At 35.3% G+C, this 17,945-nt stretch overlaps 1 pseudogene; it reads left to right on the top strand.

Annotated features, from left to right (window-relative positions):
• The first annotated feature begins 929 nt into the window (after positions 1 to 929).
• Positions 930 to 1,391, top strand: LOC124076971 (clathrin light chain A-like; annotated as a pseudogene).
• Positions 1,392 to 17,945: the final 16,554 nt, after the last annotated feature.

Here is a 17,945-nt window from a genome sequence, read left to right as displayed (position 1 = left end):
TGTTTGTCTTTTTGTTGTTGAATTGTAGAAATTCTTTATATATTCTGTATATTAAACCCTTGTAAGATTTATGATTTGAAATTTTTCCTTTCTAAGGGTTGCCTTTTCAATCTTTTGATGTTGTTTGCTGATGCATTAAAAATTACATTTTGATAAAATCCATCTTACCTATTTTTTTCTGTGTTATTGTGTTTCTAGTGTCACATTTTTAAAAAACAATACCAAATTCAAGGTCATGAGGTTTCCCTTATGTTTTATTTTTAAGCTTTTATAATTCTATCTCTACATTTAGATCTTCAACTTATTTTGAGTTCTTTTTTGTATGTGGTAAAAAGCATGAATACAACTTTTTTTTTGTATGTTGATATTCCATTTTTCCTAATTTGCTGAAGAGTCTGTTCTTTCCCCCACTGAATGGTCTTGGTACCCTTATTGAAAATCATACAACCATAGATGTGAAGGTTTATTCAGGGCCCTCTCTTCTATTTCAGTGTCTGTCTACCTTAGACCAATACCATGCCATTTTGATTATTGTGGCTTTGACATAAGTACTGAAACTAGGAAATTTGAATTCTCCAACTTTGCTGTTCTAATTCAAGATTAGAACTCCATTGGAATTTTATTAGAGATTGCATCAAATATAAAAGTGACTCTGAGTCATGCACAAAGTACCACCAGTAGCCAAAAGGAGGAAACAATCCAAGTGCCCATCAACAGATGGCTTTTCAAACAATGGAAATATATTTTCATAGTTCTAGAGGTTAAAAGCATAAAATCAAGCAGTGTAAGATCCCTCCTTGTCTACTACATTTTTTTATAACTCCAGACATTCCTTGCCTTATGGCAGCATAATGTCTGTCTTTCCTCTGTATTTAGGTACAAATTTTCCTCCTCTTATAAGGGCAATAATCATAGGGAGCAAAGAGCAAATGGAACACTTGGAAGCCCTTAATGCTATTCTTTTTTTTTTTTTTTTGGTGGGGGTTACCAGGGATTGAATTCAAGGGCCACTCAACCACATCCCCAGCCGTATTTTGTATTTTATTTAGAGACAGGGTCTCACTGAGTTGCTTAGTGCCCCGCTTTTGCTGAGGCTAGCTTTGAAGGATTACAGGCATGTGTCACCATGCCTGGCTCCTTGAGGCCAATTCTTGGGAGCAAGAAGCAGAGTGGAAAGAAAACATCAGTAAAGGAGCTAGAAGAGTGGTATGCAAGACAGGAGGAGCACCTACAGAAAATAAAAGCAAACAATGGCGCAGCAGAAGAAGTCTTTGTAAAGGACATTAATGAGTTGTCTCCAGGTATTGAGCAGGTGGCCCAAGTTCAGCAAGCAGGCCAAAGATGTCTCCCCCATGCATTCTGTCCTTGTCTCAATTAAGCAGGCCCCCTGATCACTAAAGAGCCACCTGTGAAAAAAATACATCTGCAATATCTTAATCCTACTCAGTGGAGTGTTCACAGTGATTGGATTAATTATGTTGAGTTCTTCTAAACCAAACCTTTTGTTTTTAGAGTTGACCATTGTTTGTGATTGCACATTTCCTTCAACTTGCATTCAGAGGGGAGGTGGGAGGATGAAGAGTAAGGGAAGGAAGCTCCCAAAAGTAGCCTCAACCTGTGCTTTGTGCATTATTCTGTGAATAAATTTCTGTTTCAAACAAACAAAAAGCTGGGAATATGGCAGTTAATAAGCATCTAAGAATCTGTCTGTTTAGTGGAAGGCATACAGGCCATCAAGAAGGAAATGAGAGGGGCTGGGGTTGTGGCTCAGTGTTACAGCGCTTGCCTAGCACATGTGGGTTTGATCCTCAGCACCACATAAAAATAAAATAAAGGTATTGTGTCTCCAAAAAAAACACTTTAAAAATACTTTAAACAAAACTAAAACAAAATATTTTTAAAAATAAAAGGAAATAAGATAATTTTAGATAATGATAAATTTTATACAAAATAGAGCAGGTACTAGGTGAGGGTGAGGATTCAGAAGTATTCTGATTAGATAAGTGATTTCCAGTGCACAACCTGGGAGCAAGAATGAATTTTCTGGTACAGTAACATGTACCTATAGTCCCAGCTACTCAAGAAGCATAGGCAGAAGAATTTCCTGAGTTCAGGAATTAGACACCAGCCTGGGCAGCATAGTGAGACCCCATCTCAAAAAGCAAAACAAAATAAGCAAAAAATTATGAGTTCTCATTGCCAGAGCAATGAGGTGATGAAATATACTGTAGTGTGGATCTTGAAAGCTCCCCTAAGCCGAAGTAGTTAAAGGCTGGATCCCCAGGGTATCAGGAGATGGTAGAGCCTTTAAAAGATGGAGCCTGGTGGGAGGTCTTTAGGTCATCACAGGTGTGCCCTTGAAAGGGACTATAGGACTCTAGTTTCCTTCTCACTTTCTTTTGTTCTCTGGCTTATGACCAGATGAGCAGTTTTGCTTAGCCATGCACTTTTGCCATGGTATGCTGCCTCCCCACTGGCCCAAAAGTAATGGGGTCAATCGTTTGAGTTGTAATCCCAAAACTATAAGCCAAAATAATCTTTTATCTTTACAGATTAATTATCTCAGATATTTTGTTATAATGACAGAGAACTGACTAACACAAAATATCCCACCCTAGAAGAGGTATATTGCTGTATACACATAATTGACACTATGATTTAAAGATTAATTCTTTGATTAGTTTTATTTACTTTAATAATTTCCAAGAGCCAAAATAATTCTGTGTATCCTGACTAAACCAAAGTTTTGAACAATAGGTGTTGAAAGCCAGACTCCAGAGTGTGGTACTCATTCCAAAGTGTTGCCACATGTCGGCTCACAACTGAAGATTGTCCAGGAACTAGGATGACCCTATTTCCTCATTACTTTCTTCTCTCACCAACCTGACCTACAATCTTACTAACGGCTGAGTTACAAATTTTCAACCGTGAATGCTCCCATCTTCCTAGTTTTAACATTTGATTGACTCATGCAACCACAGAGTTGAAGGTTTCCCATATTCATCTACACACCAGATAACATTGAAGTATGTAGATTGGACAAAACAGTTGGGAAACTTCTAAATGGAACCCCAACCTATGCAAAGGTAAACACTAAACCTAGTAATTTAAAAATAAAAGCTATGATTTAATTACTACTATATGGCAGACACTGGGATAAGGAAGTGAACATAACTCGGCACATTTAATCTTCAGTACTTTCCACAGGGAGAAACCAGTGTGCAGTGTAAATATTTAATAACTCCAATTCATACCTGCATGGCTACAGCAAAGTATTTTTTATCAGTAAAATAGAAACAAGGTACTATAGATCTTGCAAATTTGTGTGTGTGAAGATTAAATGATTTAGTGGTTATAAACTATTAAACACTTTCTTAATGTTAGCTGTTGGACTCATTATTGTAAACTTAATATGTATAGTCCTGGGTAAAGATTTTGTGATCATTCAATTCCATTTGCTTTCTGTTTTCCTATGTGGTTATGTGGCCCTTTTATCTTCCTGGAAGGTTTCTGACTTGATGTGTGCTTATTTACAATTCACCAGAAAAGGAGCCTCATATCACTTCCCACAGTCTGCCCAGCCCCCTTAAGACCAAAGGAAAATATAAACAAGTTTGTTGAAAGAATCTATGAGCACTAATAAAAATATTCACTGCACTGTGTGAAGAATGAAAAACAGCATCAATAATATCTTACTGCTTTCACTTTAAGTTTTATTTTGTAGGTGTGCATATTAATATAGTCAAACTGACCACAGAGTAAGTCTTGTTATGCTTTTAAAAATTAACATCATGTCCAAATTATCTTATTTTATTTGAAATACAATTACCATCATTTAAAATACTGACAAATATTCCATTATATGAATGTGTTGTGGGTTCTCTTAATAATTTTTAGTCATTTTCAATTTCACTAAGCTATAAATAAACCAGAATTTCAGATTATTAAGGATATGACTCCTTTACATTTTTTCATCCCTTTAGAGAACTGTGTGTGTGACTATTCTTTCCCCCCTTTTTTGTCTTATTAATGTGGTTGGGATTTTATGAATGTTGTTATATATAATGAGATGGTCTGCTCATATTAGAGAATCCTTACATTCCTAGTATTTCTCATTTGTTATACCATCACCAGAAAAGTGATGTCTCTGGGATAGTATCTTGAGGAATTCCCAGAGAAGGGGGGAACTCAACTCAGGACAAGTGGGATTCTTGACAAATACCAATGGAAAAGAATTTCAACACATGTAAATTGAGTCACTGACAAATAAATAAAGGGATTCAAAGCAAAATGTGGGCCATCTCAAGGGTAAGAGATGCATTTGGGGAATCCCCAGCTCTTCTTCTAAAGGAAACTTAGTGAAGAGTAGTCATAGGAAGGTATGTAGGGACGACATCTGTCTGGTAATTGGTTTGTGGTCATGTGGTTTTTCTCAAGATCCTTAGGCTGATGTGATCTCTATTATCTGATAGGTAGATAACACTGCAAAGTCGTCTCCTAAGTTAATTTTAGAGGACTTTGTCAAAATATTGTATCTCTCTTTGTGTGATCTATTTATTGGTAGACTAATTAACACTGCACAAGATAATTAACATATATGAGTAAATTTATGGTTAAATTTAAGATTTAAAGATTTCCCAGAAATATAGGAGTGGTGCTGAGAATTAAACTCAGTGCCTTACACATGAAAAAATATGGGGGAGAGCTCTACCATTGAGCTATAACCCCAGCTCTCCCCGATATTTCTTTTTTTTTTTTTAGTTGTCAATGGGCCTTTATTTTATTTATTTATATGCGGTGCTGAGAATCAAACCCAGTGCCTCACACATGCTAGGCAAGTGCTGTACCACTGAGCAACCCCACCCCACATTTCTTATTAGTGCACTATAATTGTACAAAGTGGTGGAATTGTTACATATTCATACATGCACACAATATGACAATTTGGCCAATATTATTCCTCAGTATTTCCTATTTCCCTTCCCTCCTCCCTCCCTCTGGTTCTTTTCAGAGAAAAGTTTTATAACGTGTTCAACAAAACAAAATATATTTGATTGACCAAAGTGGAAAGTCCCAAATTAGAGGTTAGTTAACAGCTTCTGGTTAGTTAAGCATATTGATCTGGGTTTAGTTTGCTTCAGTAGGAGTCCAAGATATCGGAGCCAACTAAGTCTAATGGACTTCCAATTAATTATTTTAATAGTGCCATTTCATTATATGGTCAGACTATAGCTTTCTTTCTACACCACCATTGTCAATTTATGTTTTAGAATTTCTAATTAAGGTTTCATTTAATTTTTAAATTAGCTCTGTCAGTTTTAGTTTGTCTCATGGAACATACTCTTGAATCTAATATGGCCTGGGATGAATGAGCTAGAAGGAAAAAAAAATTGTACTTCAGTGGAAAACTTTGCATTGTTCTGATCATACGGTTCACGTTAGCCCCAGTCTTCCTTTGTTGTTGGTTACTTTGGAAGACTGCTGATAGCAATGCACAATGATTCATTTTTCCTCATTCAAATTGAAGGCCAGTTTTACTTCCATTTACACATTCATTTCAATATTTATTGAAAATGCATTCATTTTTATATCTGTATGGCAGTCAGGATTTAATCATTTTTGGAAAATTATCTTTTTAAAAAATTGTATAATTTATCAAAATGAATTCTACTGTCATGTGTAACTAAGATGATCCAACTTTAAAAATTGTCATTAAATTGCACAAAACACGAAATAAACCATCTTAGCCATTTTTAGGTGTACAGTTCAGAGGCATTAAGTACAGTCACATTGTTATGCCACCATCACCACCACTCATCTCCAGAACTCTTCTCATCTTACAAAAATGAAATCCTATGCACATTAAAAAATAACCCTCCACTACTCCAAGCTCCTAAAAATCACCTTTCTACTTTCTATTTGTGAATCTGATTCTAGATATCTCTTCATATCTTATATGAGTGTGCCCAAAGGAAACACTTTTCCTCTACCAAGCTAGATGCAGTGGAGGAGGGAGTTGCTAATTAGCAGATTAACAGGAAAAAAAAGTTAACATACATATGAAAGAATAGACATGTTCAGATTCCCTGAACTACTAGAGTAGAGGTAGGGATTTATACACCAACTTAAAGGATTTCTATGGAAAAGACAAGTAAGCTTTTAGGAGAACAAATGGAAGGTATAACAGTTGATGATACGTTTACTGATATGATTTCCCATTTAATTGCAAGTGGTACTACCTGGGAGTGAAGCTCCCCCAAGGAGGGAGTTTATGGCAGCTTCATTCTTTTTTTAATTTTTTATTCTAATTTGTTATATATGACAACATAATGCATTAGGATTCATATTACACATATAGAGCACAATTTTTCATATCTCTGATTGTATACAAAGTATATGCACACCATTCATGTATTCATTCGTGTACTTAAGATAATGATGTCCATCTCATTCCATCATCTTTTTTACACCCCTTGTCCCCTCCCTTCCCCTCCCTCCCCTTTGCCCTATCTGGAGTTTGTCTAATCTTCCCATGCTACCCCTCCCAACACCACTAGGAATCAGGCTCCTTTATTAGAGAAAACATTCAGCATTTCGTTTTGGGGGATTGGCTAACTTCGCTTAGCATTATCTTCTCTAATTCCATCCGCTTACCTGCAAATGCCATGATTTTATTCTCTTTTATTGCTGAGTAATATTCCATTGTGTATATATTCCACATTTTGTATCCATTCATCTATTGAAGGGCATCTAAGTTGGTTCCACAGTTTAGCTATTGTGAATTGTGCTGCTATAAACATTGGTGTGATTGTGTCCCTATAGTATATTCTTCTTAAGTCTTTTGGGTATACACCGAGGAAAGGGATAGCTGGGTCAAATGATGGTTCCATTCCCAGTTTTCCAAGAAATCTCCATACTGTTTTCCATATTGGCTGCACCAATTTGCAGTCCCACCAGCAATGTATGAGTGTGCCTTTCTCCCCACATCCTCACCAACACTTATTGTTGTTTGTATTCATAATAGCTGCCATTCTGACGGGAGTGAGATGAAATCTTAGAGTAGTTTTGATTTGCATTTCCCTAATTGCTAGCAATGATGAACACTTTTTTATATATTTGTTGATTGATTGTATATCATCTTCTGAGAAGTGTCTGTTCAGTTCCTTGGCCCATTTATTGATTGGGTTATTAGGATTTTTTGTGTTTTGTTTTTGTTTTGTTGTGGTTTTTTTGATGTTTAGCTTTTTGAGTTCTTTATATACCTAGAGATTAGTGCTCCATCTGATGTGCAAGTGGTAAAAACTTGCTCCCAAGCTGCTCCCAAACTTGCTCACCTCACTGGTTGTTTCTTTTGCTGAGAAAAAAAAAATTTTTAGTTTGAATCATTCCGTTTATTGATTCTTGATTTTAATTCTTGCTCTATAGGAGTCTTATTAAGGAAGTAGGGGCCTAATTCTATATGATGGAGATTTGGGCCTACTTTTTCTTCTGTTAGACACAGGGTTTCTAGTTTACTTTCTAGGTACTAGATCCTTGAGTGTTGTACATGGTTTAGAGATAGGGCTTTAATTTCATTTTGTTGCATATGGATTTCCAGTTTTCCCAGCACTATTTTTTGAAGACACTATCTTTTCTCCAATAAGATAAGATATAGATATAAGATAATTGTAATTTTGTGAATTCGTCTCTGTGTCCTCTATTCTGTACCATTGGTCTACCAGTCTGTTTTTGGTGCCAATGCCAAGCTGTTTTTATTACTATTGCTCTGTGGTATAGTTTAAGGTCTGGTATAGTGATACCACCTGCTTCACTGTTCCTGCTAAGAATTTCTTTTGCTATTCTGGGTCTCTTATTTTACCAGATGAATTTTATGACTGCTTTTTCTATTTCTATGAGGAATGTCATTGGGATTTTGATCAGAATTGCATTAAATCTGTATATTGCTTTTGGTAGTATGGTCATTTTGATAACATCAATTTTGCCTATCCAAGAGCAAGGTAGATCTTTCCATCTTCTAAGGTCTTCTTTGATTTCTTTCTTTAGGGTTCTGTAATTTTCATTACATAGGTCTTTCAATTCTTTCATTTATTCCCAAGTATCTTTTTTTTTTGAGGTTATTGTAAATGGGGTAGTTTTCCTCATTTCCCTCTCAGAGGATTTGTCACTGATATACAGAAATGCCTTTGATTTATGGGTTTTGATTTTATATACTGCTACTTTGATAAATTCATTTACTAATTCTAGAAGTTTTCTGGTGGAACTTTTAGGGTTTTCTAGGTATAAAATCGTATCATCAGCAAATAGTGCCAATTTGAGTTCTTCTTTTCCTATGTGTATCCCTTTAGTTTCTTTCATCTATCTAATTGCTCTGGCCAGTGTTTCAAGAACTTTATATGTTAAATAAAAGTGGTGAAAAGAGGGCATCTCTGTCTTGTTCCAGTTTTTAGAGGAATGCCTTCAATTTTTCTCCATTTAGAATAATGTTGGCCTGGGGCTTAGCATAGATAGTCTTTATGATGTTGAGATATGTTCCTGTTATCTCTAGTTTTTCTAGTGTTTTGAACATGAAAGAGTGCTGTATTTTGTCAAATGCTTTTTTGCGTCTATTGAGATGATCATATGATTCTTATCTTTAAGTCTAATGATGTGATGAATTAATTACGTTTATTGACCTCCCTATATTGAACCAACCTTGCATCCCCGGGATTAATCCCACTTGATCATGGTGCATGATTTTTTTGATTTGCTTTTGTATTTAATTTGCCAGAATTTTATTGAGAATTTCTGCATCTATGTTCACTAGACATATTGGTCTGAAGTTTTCTTTCTTTGATGTGTCTTTGCCTGGTTTTGAATCAGGGTGTTATTGGCCTCATAGAATGAGTTTGGAAGTGCTGCTTCTTTTTTCAATTTCCTGAAATAAATGGAAGATTATTGGTATTAGTTCTTCTTTAAAGATCTTGTAGAACTCTGCTGTGTATCCATATGGTCCTGGGCTTTTTTTGGTTGGTAGGCTTCTGATGGTGTCTTCTATTTCATTACTTGAAATTGATCTGTTTAAATTGTGTATATCATCCTAATTCAATTTCGGCAAATCATATGACTCTAGAAATTTGTCAATGCCTTCAATAATTTTTATTTTATTGGAATTCAAGTTTTCAAAATAATTTATAATTATCTTCTGTATTTCTGTAGTGTCTGTTGTGACACTATTACACTACTGTGTTCCTTTTTCATCAAGTATGTTAGTAATTTGAGTTTTCTTTCTCCTACTCTTTGTTAGCATGCTAAAGGTTTGTCAATTTTATTTATTTTTTCAAAGAACTAACTTTTTGTTTTGTCAATTTTTTCAATTGTTTCTTTTGTTTCAATTTCATTGATTTCAGCCCTGATTTTAATTATTTTTTGTCTTCCACTGCTTTTGGTGTTGATTTGTTCTTTTTCTAGGTCTTTGAGATGTAATATTAAGTCATTTATTTGTCTACTTTTTCTTCTTTTAATAAATGAACTCCATGCAGTGAACTTTCCTCTTAGAACTATTTCATAGTGTCCCAAAGATTTCAATATGTTGTATCTGTGTTCTCATTCACCTCTAAGAATTTTTTAATCTCCTCCTTGATGTCTTCTGCAACCCATTGTTCTTTCAGTAGCATATTATGTAGTCTCCAGGTGTTGGAGTAGCTTTTATTTTTTTTAATCATTAATTTCTAATTTCATTCCATTAAGATCTGATAGAATGCAGGATAGTATCTCTACTTTTTTATATTTTCTAAGGGTTGCTTTGTGGCATAATGTATGCTCTATTTTAGAGAAGGATCCATGTGCTGCTGAGAAGAAAATGTATTTATTCATTGAAGGATGAAATATTCTATATATGTCAATGAAGTCTAAGTTATTGATTATATTATTGAGATCTGTAGTTTCTTTGTTCAGCTTTTGTTTAGACAAATTATCAGTGGTGAAAGAGGTGTGTTAAAGTCACCCAGAATTATTGTTTTGTTGTCTATTTGACTCTTGAACCTGAAAAGAATTTTTTGATAAATATAAATGCTCCATTGTTTAGGGAATATAAATTTATTATTGTTATGTCTTGTTGATGAATGGTTTCCTTAAGCAGTATGAAATATCTTCTTTATCCCTTGTGATTAACTTTGGCTTGAAGTCTACTTTATTTGATACGAAGTCTACTTTGGCTTGAAGTCTACTTTATTTGGTATGGAAATCCCTGCTTCTTCTGAAGTTCATGTGAATGGTATAATTTTTCCCAACCTTTCACCTTCAGTCTGTGGATATATATTCCTATGAGATGAGTCTCTTGGAGGCAGCATATTGTTGGGTCTTTTTTAATCCAATCATGGCAGCTTCATTCTTAGAAGGGTCTGCCTTTAGTCAAAAAAAAAAAAAGGGAGCCCCTAAGAAAATTACTTTCTGCATCTGCTGTATCTCAAATATTTTAAGCTTATATAATAATCTTTATACCATGTCTTGGGGGTATTAGTGGAATCACACAATATTTTCCTTTTGTGAGTGGTTTATTACACTTGTCAAAATGTCCTCAAGGTTCATCTGTGTTGTAACCTGTGTCAGAACATTTTTCTTTTTTAAGGGTGATATTTTTAAGGCTGAGTAATATTCCACCAAATGCATATGTGACATTTTGTATATCCATTCATCCATCACTGGATGCTTATGCTGCTTTTGACTTCTGACTTTTATGAATAATGCAGTAGAAACATGGGTGTATAAATGTCTCTTTAAGACCCTACTTTTAATTCTTTGGGGTACAAACCCAAAAGTGGAATTGATGGATATATTTATAATCCTTTTTTAAAAATGGCCATTCAGTCTTTGTTTTGTTTTGTTTTGTTGGTACTGGGAATTGACCCCAGTGGTGCTCTACCACTAAGCCACATTCACAGTCCTTTCATTTTTAATTTTGAGACGAGTCCTACTAAATTGTTCAGGGCCTCACTGAACTGCTGAAGCTGGCCTTGAACTTGCAAACCTCCTTCAGAATCTCTGGGATTATAGATATGTGCCATTGTGCCTGATTATTTTTTTTCTTTTGATAGTAGTAATCCTAATGATTGTGAGGTGGTATCTTGTTGAAGCTTTGATTTGTTTCTCTCTAATAATTATCAATGATGAGCATCTTCCCATCTGTTTATTGGCCAGAAAATTATTTTTTAACACTGAAATCCACCTTTTATCACTATACATCCACCAACCAGAATCCCACACATTGTATATGATGGAAGTATTAGAGATAAACAATTCAGAAATAAGTATGAGCCATACTTCATGGATATCAGATTTAATTAACAGCATTTTCTTTTTCTTTCCTTGGTGGTCCATTTTACAAATCCGCCTCTCTTGTAGTCATTCGACATTTGGCAAGAGGAGAGAGAGGGTCTATTGTTGCCAATTTATGGCACAGGTTTCAGGGTGGGCAATGGAATATTACATTGCTTTATATAAGATTTATGGTAATACCAGGTGAAATGGCACATACCTGCAATCCCAGTGAGTTGGGAGGCTGAGGCAGGGGAATCTCAAGTTCAAGCCCTGCCTTGGCAATTTAGCAAGACTTTCTCTCAGAGTAAAAGGGCTGCAGATATAGATCAATGGTAGAGCACCTTTGAATTCAATCCCCAGTATTGAAAATATAAAACATATAGTAATGTTGGTATCTCTTCAATATTCTCCTGTTAGTTTTCTGCTATTTCTTCTAGATTAAAGTTATGATTATTTGAACAGATTACCCAAAATATTCCAATTACATTTCAGTAATATTTATATCTTTTCAGTATTTGCTCTTTCAATGCATTTATGTGTATTTCCTTTTATTAATTTTATTCTATCACATCAATGTTTTGTTATGCTTAAACCATTATGTCCCATCATCCTATATACAAGACACTAAAAAAACTATAAACTCCTATTAGTCATAGTAGTCTTTTCCTCTTTTGTACCTTTTTTAAAAATATTTTCTTTTAGTTGTAAATGAATACAATATTTTTATTTGTTTTTATTCTTATGTGTTGCCAGGGATCAAACCCAGTGCCTCACACATGCTAGGCAAGTGCTCTACCACTGAGCCACAACCCCACCCCCATCTTTTTTACCTTTCTAATGTTAAAATATAATTTTCAGAAAAAGAATCTTGATTCTCTTACAGATATAAAAATGAACATGTAGGGCTGGGTTTGTGGCTCAGTGGTAGAGCACTTGCCTGGAATATGTGAGGCACTGAGTTCAATTCTCAGCACCACATATAAATAAAAAATAAAGGTCCATCCAACAACTAAAATGAATAAAATAAATAAAATTTTTTTAAAAAAATAAATATGTTAAAGAATTGATTTTGCTTGTATACCAGGAAGTACCATGCAGATGTTAAAGCCAATCCATAAGAAGAGTCAAAGTAGCACAGATTTATATGACATAAAGGAATGTTGAAATGAATTGCAAATGGAGATGGAATGGATTTTACCACAGTTGGACATTATGGGAAAATCCTACCAGACCAGATGAAATTTATATATCTATTAATTATCAATTATATATCTGTAATAGGATCAATTAAATAATTTTCACCTCAGAGGTATTCAAGTGAAGAAGTTGTCCCTGAGTATTTGTACTGAAACCAAAATTTAAAACACCATATTACTTAACAGAAAATTGTTCTGATGTGTGTAATAAAAGGAAATATCATATTCATTATCAGAAAATTGTTCTCATACATTGCAGTAAAAGGAACTTGAAAGCAATATTTCCAAATCAATCACACAACATTCTTCAACCAAACATGAGTCTACCATATCATGATGAATTCCTCTGGTAGTCTTGAACTTTGTTTTACATTTGTTCCAACAGGATTCAGTGTTTTGTGTATGCACACCAAGAGGTGACACAAAATTTTAAGTGCATTTGTTAGTTAATTATAATATGTTGGAAATCAAGGTGAGAGGTAATATCTATAATATTAAAAATTTGCATTTCACCCTCTGGTAATATTTTATTTTATGGCTAAAGCAGGACTTATTGATTTGCAAGTAATGACCCACACCACCAAGCTGTATCAGATACAGATCAAAGTAATGCTTGTATACTTTACAACAGATATTGTAGCTTTTGGCCATAGCATGGGCTGTGATTTCCATAGACCATCAGAGTAGAGGATAAAGTTATATTTTCAGTTAGTGACATGAGGAGCATTTGGAACATCAACAATAAATAGGCTGCAGCATATCTTGAAATAAATGGCTATACATTGGGAGAAGTAAAATGAAAACTTTCCCAAAGATAAAACCACTAAAAAAGTTTAAAATTTCAGTTTAATATGCAGGAACTAATCTAAATTTAGAAATTTGACCCACAGGGAAATATGTTCAATCAATCCTTATAAAGTTACAAAAGAACTCAAAAAAATGAACAGGATTAGAATCCAGTAACCCAAAGAATCCAGTTTGCCGCAGTCTGGCTGGGCACAATCAGGAGCCACTTGTCAAAAGAAACTAACTTTATTTTTAGAACCACACACGACAAACAAAATAGTCTCTCAGGAAAAACCCTCAGAGCCTCAACTGCCACCACCGGCTTTCCCCAAGCCTCTCTCTCCCACACAAGCTTCTCTCCACCTCCCACAATCCTCCTGCTCTTGAGGCCGATTGGCTGGGTCACGTGGGCGGAGCCAAAAAAGTCCCCCAATGAGCAGCTCCGTGGTCTGAAAGGGCAGGGAAACAGTCCAATGAGCATCACCGCAGAGGAGCCAATCAGCTAGATGTTGCTGGGGCCGAGGAGCCAATCAGCTAGATGTTGCTGGGGCCGCTGTGAGCCAATCATCAGCCAGCAGCTGGAAGTTTGCTGGCAGCTGGAAGTTTGCTGGGGCCCCTTTGGCTGTGGCTCTCAACATCTCCCCCTCTCTGTTTAAACAACAAGCATGTGGCTTAGGGACCGTGCCTGTTAGGCAGTCCAATTCAACATATGGTCCTTACCCGTCATCGGATGAACTGACCTCTAGGCGTCAGCCTCCTGTCTTAGGTTGGTACCACTGCAATTGGATCATACCCGTCACTGACTACCGGTCCAGCATACAGCCATACTTGTGGATAGGCCTTTGCACCTGTGGGGGGGTGAGGTTCTTTGCCTCACCTCTGTTGGCCCCCAAATTTTAGACCATCACTAGTAGAGGAGGATGCAAAATGCCATGACATTAAGCCAATTGAGGGCTCCTAAATTGTACCACCGGTGACACCATCAGAAAAAATGCTCCAGCACTACCACAATTCGCTGTACCAACAGATAGTTCACAATGCATACAGGTGAGCTCACAATGTGTCCAGGTAAGTTCTGCAAGCAGTTCAGTGATGGCTATTGTAGAAGCTGTAGATTGGTTTTATCTTTCACTTCACCAGCACTGGGATGAAGATAGGAATTCTGGCAATAATGGCTAAAGAAAAAATTATGTAACATTCCAGAAGGCACTAAAAGAAAACAATTTTCTTAACAATTTACATTATCTTTAAGAGAATTATTAAATATAATGAAAAGGAAAGGTAAAAGTAAACAAACAGATCTGTTAACCTTCTTTTTTGTTTACATATTAAAACAATCCTCAACAATTGTTTACCCAATTTAAATTAAACCATATAAATCACGTGAAAAAAAATATTTGGATCCATTTTATCATGAGCGCTCATCATATATGATATATGGACATACGTACATTCAAACATATAACACAAAACACAAGTGTGCACACATAATATAATACATACAACACATAACATTATAGTAAAGGCCTTATAACTTTTTACAGGTGAAATCTCCATTGCAATGTTTAAAAACTCTATAGTCAAAAAATAGAACTGATCAGCAAAACATTAACCTAGGTCTGTATGAGCTCAAAAAACAAAATAGAACTTCATGATATGGCAAAGGGCAATAATAAAATAGATATTGAAAAAAGCATCCTGGTTCTGTTGCAGATGTAAGAATAGCCAAACTGGAGTTTTGGATATCAGTTGTTATGGATTTGAGCCAAATCATCTTCTTTTTGGTCTGTAGAAATCGCTTTAGTTAATCTTTCTGGAATCCAAATCGGCTGCTGTTCTCCCTGTGGAAACACACAAACAGACCCCCGACTCCAGACAATTACTGGGTCAGGACCTTTCCATTGTCCTGTTAGAATATCCTTCCAAAGTACCTTGGGCTTATGTACATTTTTTGGACACATATGCCTTTCCGCAGCACTAAGTCCTGATGAATCCAAATTTAAAAAGTTTAGAGTAAAAAGGGTTATTTTAAGTTTATCTTTGGGGAATATATACCCCTTCCCAATTCCTTCTTTTTGCTTTAATAAGTACATTTTAATAGTTTGATGAGCTCTTTCAACTATGCCTTGTCCCTGTGGATTGTATGGGATTCCTGTTATATGAGTAATGCCAAATGTTGAGCAAAATTGTTTAAAAGAGGTAGAAGTATAACCAGGGGCATTATCTGTTTTTAACTGTTTTGGAACACCCACAGTGGCAAAATTTTGTAAGCAGTGAGCTATAACATCTTTAGTTTTTTCTCCGGCATGAAGGGAGCCCATCAAAAATCCAGAAGAAGTATCAACTGTAACATGCAAATATTTTAATTTTCCAAATTCTGGCAAGTGTGTGACGTCCATCTGCCAAATATGGTTAGGTATCAATCCTCTAGGATTGACTCCAAGATTAACTTGTGGTAAAAAGGTCACACAATTTTGACATTGTTTTATTATTTGTCTAGCTTGTTCCTTAGTTATTTTAAAACGCTTTTGTAAAGTATTAGCATTGACATGGAACTTTTTATGAAAATTTATAGCTTCTTCTAGTGTAGAGAAAATATGTATGTCATGTGTAGTTTTATCTGCTAAATCATTGCCCAAACTAAGGGCTCCAGGCAATCCTGTATGTGCCCTGATATGTCCTATAAAGAATGGATCTTTTCTGTCCCAGATTAGACTTTGTATAGTGGAAAGCAAAGAGAAAACAGTAGAAGAAGGGGAAATCCTACCAGCATCTTCAAGAGATACTATAGCATTAACTACATACTGACTATCAGAAAATAAATTAAATACAGAATCTTTAAACATCACAAAAGCTTGTAAAACTGCATTAAGCTCTACCTTTTGAGCTGATTGTTTGGGTACTAAAAATGTAAAAGTTTGATCAGGGGTAACTACTGCTGCTGTACCATTATTTGACCCATCAGTGAATATATTTGGAGCATTCATGATAGGTGTTTTTCTTGTCATTTTTGGAAAAATTACAGGATGCAATGACCAAAAAGACAATAAAGGATTAGATGGTAAGTGGTTATCAAATGAAACATTAGATTTGCACATGATTATTGCCCAAGTATTTAACTCATTAGCTAACTCATCAATTTGATTCATAGTATATGGAGTAATAATTTTATTGGGAGAAATTCCAAACACTCCCTTTGCTGCTTTTATTCCTTTGAGTATTAATTGTCCTACAGCCTCAGGATACCTAGTAAGAATAGTGTTAGGAGAATAAGATAAATGTATCCATAATAATGGACCTTCTTGCCAAAATACTCCTGTAGGAATATTTTTTGTTGGTAGTACAATAAATAATAAAGGCAAACTTATATCAATTCTATCCAAATGCATATTTTCCATATATGTTTCAATGATTTTTAATGCCTTTCTTGCTTCAGGCGTTAACATTCGGGGTGAATTTGGATCTGATGGACCTTTTAGGATATCAAATAAAGGTCCCAACTCTCCTGTTGGTATACCTAAATAAGGCCTTATCCAATTTATGTCTCCTAATAACTTTTGAAAGTCATTAAGTGATTTGAGTTGATCTACTCGTATTTGAATTTTTGGTGGACGGACCATGGTTGAGGATAATAGAACTCCTAAATAATTAATTGGAAAATTTAATTGTACTTTATCTATTGCTATCTCTAGATTATAATTTTTTAATAAGTTTGTAAGTGTGGCATAACATTCTAGCAATGTGTTTTTATCTTTGTGTGCTAATAATACATCATCCATATAGTGAAATATTTGTAGTTCAGGATTTTGATTTCTAAGTGGCTGGATTACTTTGTTAACATAAATTTGACACATAGTTGGGCTGTTAGCCATCCCTTGAGGGAGTACTTTCCATTCATATCTCTGATCAGGACCTTCATGATTCAGTGCAGGGATAGTAAATGCAAAACGTGGACTATCCTCAGGATGAATTGGAATTGAAAAAAAACAATCTTTAATATCTATAACTAAAACATACCAGGTTTTTGGCAAAGCAGACAACTGAGGAATCCCTGATTGAGCAGGTCCCATAATAACCATCTCATTATTAAGGCTCTTAAATCTTGCAATAATCTCCATTTACCAGATTTCTTTTTGATGACAAAAATGGGAGTATTATGGGGAGATACAGAAGGTTGTATATGTCCTTCTGCTAATTGTTGTTTGACCAGGTCATGGGCTGCTTGTATCTTTTCTTTAGTCAGGGGCCACTGAGGAACCCATACTGGTCTTTCTGATTTCCAAGTAATTTTTATTGTCTCAGTGGCCCTTTCTGAAAATCCAACCCATGTCTGTCTGTTCCTTGATCTATTTGTATTGGTGCTGCTATACCTTGTTCTTGTTTTTCTAATCTTTTTCCTTTCCTAAAACCTTGTCTAGTCATAATAGTGGGTGCATTTTGGTTGATGTTATTTGTTAATGTCAAACCTAATTGATCTAGGACATCTCGTCCCCATAAATTTACGGGAAGATGATCCAATACATATGGCTGTATAGTTCCTTCACATCCTTCAGGATCCTTCCAATCTAATACCATTGCACTTCTATGGGGATTAGTCGCCACTCCTAGGCCTCGAAGCGTTTGAGTGGCTTGTTGTAATGGCCAATGTTTTGGCCATTCTTGACGAGA

This window comes from Marmota monax, unplaced genomic scaffold, assembly GCF_021218885.2.
Source record: "Marmota monax isolate L192 unplaced genomic scaffold, Marmota_monax_Labrador192_F-V1.1 WCK01_AAM20220418_F8-fsc00157, whole genome shotgun sequence".
Taxonomy (NCBI): domain Eukaryota; kingdom Metazoa; phylum Chordata; class Mammalia; order Rodentia; family Sciuridae; genus Marmota; species Marmota monax.
Note: the sequence above shows the minus strand (reverse complement) of the source record. Positions and strands in the feature narration are given on the sequence as shown.